The sequence below is a fragment of the Microtus ochrogaster genome, unplaced genomic scaffold (assembly GCF_000317375.1).
Source record: "Microtus ochrogaster isolate Prairie Vole_2 unplaced genomic scaffold, MicOch1.0 UNK10, whole genome shotgun sequence".
Lineage (NCBI taxonomy): Eukaryota > Metazoa > Chordata > Mammalia > Rodentia > Cricetidae > Microtus > Microtus ochrogaster.
The window spans coordinates 4,242,863-4,246,351 of NW_004949108.1; positions in this window are offsets into that span (position 1 = coordinate 4,242,863).

A 3,489-nucleotide genomic window follows, 5' to 3' on the forward strand; every position below is an offset into this window, starting at 1 on the left:
TTACCGTCAGCAGCTGATGGGGTGTTCTGCCGATATTGCTTCAGGGAACTATAAATTCTCGTGTCAGGTCTCACATCACGGGAACTGAAAACCCTTAACGAGAGAAGGGTGAGACCTTCCGAGATACTTTCCGTAATTTTACATTCTCAGGGCCAAACTGCTCAGAGTGATGGGGCCCCTGAGGGAAACCAAGGGGTTTGCTGCAGGCCAAATACAAGATCACAGAAGCAGAACTGGAGAGATGGCTTAGGGCACAAGAGCATGAAGACCAGAATTCAGTTCCCAGAACCCATGCCAGACTGCTTACAATCCCTGTAACCCCAGCCCAGGGGGATACAGCACCTCTGGTCTCTGAGGGTACCTACAGTTCTGTGAACACAGCTGCCCACACACACACACACACACACACACACACACACACACACACACACACACTCACACACACCCCACCCACCCACATACATAATTAAAAATAAAAATAGGTCTTTAAAAAGAGGAACACAGAGGTGTGAAGATATCAGAAAAGGCTAGTTAAATATGAAGACAGGAAATATTGCTCCTATTTCTAAGAGGGGTTAAAAGGTAAATTCTGGAAACAAGCTGCCAAGATTTGACCCATTTGGGGGAAAATGCCCACATGGAATCTTTGGGCTTTGTTGTTTTAAGATTTTTGTTGTTTATGGATATTTTGCTTGTACGTATGTCTGCGTAGCATGTGCTGGGCTAGTGCCCCACGAGGCCAGAAGAGGGCATGGGGATTGCCTGACGCTGAAGTTACCCTTGTGAGCCACCATAATTCCAGGTCAGCCAGAGCTACAAAGAGAGACTTTGTCTCAAAACAGACGTAAATTTTAAAAGCTCTGTAAAGGTTAGGAGTGAAACTAAATTTTCCTACCACAAAAAAAAAAAAAAAAGAATATTTTAAAAAGTATGGCTGGAGGGAAGGCTCGGCTGTCTCTCTGCCAGGCTCAGCCTGTCTCCATTGCTTCAGGGGTGGATAGCTGGGTTTCCTCAGGCGCGTTCGTTCTACGAACCCGAGGGTAATCTGTCAATCAGGAGAGATCCCCAGAGAGGGGTCCTTCGCTCTGAGAACTGTTTCTGCAGAGGACCCAAACTCCGTTTCCAGAACACACAACAGGCAACTCACAACCACCTGTAACTCCACTTCCAGGTCATCCAACACCTTCCAGACCGCCAACACCTGCACTCACAATTTTTTAAAAAATCTTTTTAAATAATAATAAATGATGCCCCTGGGCTTTGACAGCCATGGTGGATTGAGTGTTCAATGTGCCCCCATGGGCTCAAGGGTTTGAGCACGTGATCTCCAGTCGGTGGTGCTGTGTGGGGGAGTTGTGGGACTTTTTGAGGTTGTTTCCGTTTTTAGTCATTGTTGCCTTTTAAGCTACAGCTACCCTGGTCAGCCACTGTAACTCCTATCCTCAGCCCTCTGCGGCTACAGTGGTTAGGCTACAAAAGCCGCAGCCTGAGGAAATTCTGTTCCCTCAGGCACTGACTCTTTCAAAGTTGCAAAGGGAAACTTATCTAAACCTTGGCCCCGGGGAGGCTGAAAAGCAAGTAGCTCACCTCCTGCCAGCTCCCACCTGACTCCTCCCTACAACTTCCTCTTAGTTGCTGGCATAGCTTCCTGACCGCAGGTGAATCTTAGTTCATCAAACACATCTTCGCATTATTAAATGTTCCAGAACATAAACAAAAGCAACACACCTTAAAAATAATATTCCACAGCACTTAGAAGGTGGAGCCAGGGGCGGTGAGGTTTATAACCTAGCTTGCTTCCCCGCAAACACAATGTGACCAGCTAGCTGCCTTGCACACCTGCCACCCTGCCTTCTCCATCATGCTGGACTGTGGCCCCCTGAACTGTAAGCCCCAAATAAACCCTTTCTCCCCGAGATTGCTTCTTGTCAGGTACCTGGTCACCCGCAACCAAGAAAGTAACGGAATGCAACAGCTAAGATCTGCAGAAAGTTGAGAACGTTGCTCTTCGCCTCACTACAGACCAACAGACAGCAAGGTTTCCCGCGGACCATGCAGAGGACGGTGAAAACAGAGAAGCAAAGACTCCCTCAGCAGCCTTCGCTGTAGCCACAGAAGGGACAGAGACGTCCCCTTGAGATTCTCTAGCTCCAGGCCTGCTCTGGCCTGGCCGTCCTAGAGAGGTTCCGTCTCCCCAGGAGCAGTGGCCCAAGAGCCTCCAATGCTAGGGGCGGCTGTGTGCCTGGGAGCAAACACAGGCTCATTCCCACTGAGCAAAGCAACTGTCATGGGAGAAGGGACTTGTAACACGACTTCTAATCGATCTTAATAAGAAAATCCTAGAGCCAAATGCAGGGGTGAAAGCTGAGTGATCAGAGAAGCAACCAAGACCTTTTACCTCCACCGAACCCTCAGACCAAAATGGCGATCCTGTCCCCGGATTGCCTTCTCAGGCTGCATCCCCTGACTGATGCTTCAGACTGCACTGAGCTCCTGTCTCCTCCCACCTTATACTCCTCTCCCCACCCAGCCATATCATTCCTGCCTCCACCTCCCCTAGTGCAGGGATTAAAGGTGTGGGGTCTCAAGTACTGGGATTAAAGATGCACGCCGCCACCACCACCTGGCCTCTAGTGGCCTAGCTCTGCTCTCTGATCTTCAGGCAAACTTGATTTCTCACCACGGGGACTCATAATTAATAGACGATTCGTAGAGAACTCTAGAGCCAGGTTCTTCCCTCAGCTGAGCACCTGTGCCCGAAGAGCAGGGCTGCTTCTGTTTGTGGAGCCCCAGGGGATGCCTCCCTGACTGACAGATCCCCGCCCCATACACTGTTTGTAGAACCAACAAATATCTGAAGTAGCAATCTACAACCCTCCCCGAGATCAAAACAAGGCAAGATACCGGCAACATAATAAGTGTGACTTGGGACAGTTCCGTCAGTAGATGAAGGACTTCCCCATCCAATCTCAGACTGTGGCCCCCATGCTCTCTTGTATCCCTGTCATTTGTTCCCAAACCACTGCCCCACATCAGTGTCTCAGTTAGGGTTACCGTGATGAAGCACCATAAGCAACTGCTCTTATCGGCCAGGCTCCTACAGATAGCTCTCAACACTCCATGGCTTTCCAAGCCAGCCCAAAGATCCAAAGTCCTTTCTTAACCGCCCCCCTAAGACAATATGGTCAGGCCTGCCACAGCAATACCCCACTGTCCTGGTACCCACTTGTCTTAGCATCACTATGGCTGTGATGAGACACCATGACAGAAAGGGGTTTATTTCACTCACGGTTCTATGTGGCGACAGTTCATCACCGAAAGCAGTGAGGGCAGGAGCTGATGCTGGTCATGGAGGGTGCTGCTTTACTGGCTTGCTCCGCATGGCTTGCTCCGCATGGCTTGCTCAGCCTGCTTTCTTCTTCTTCTTCTTCTTCTTCTTCTTCTTCTTCTTCTTCTTCTTCTTCTTCTTCTTCTTCTTCTTCTTCTTCT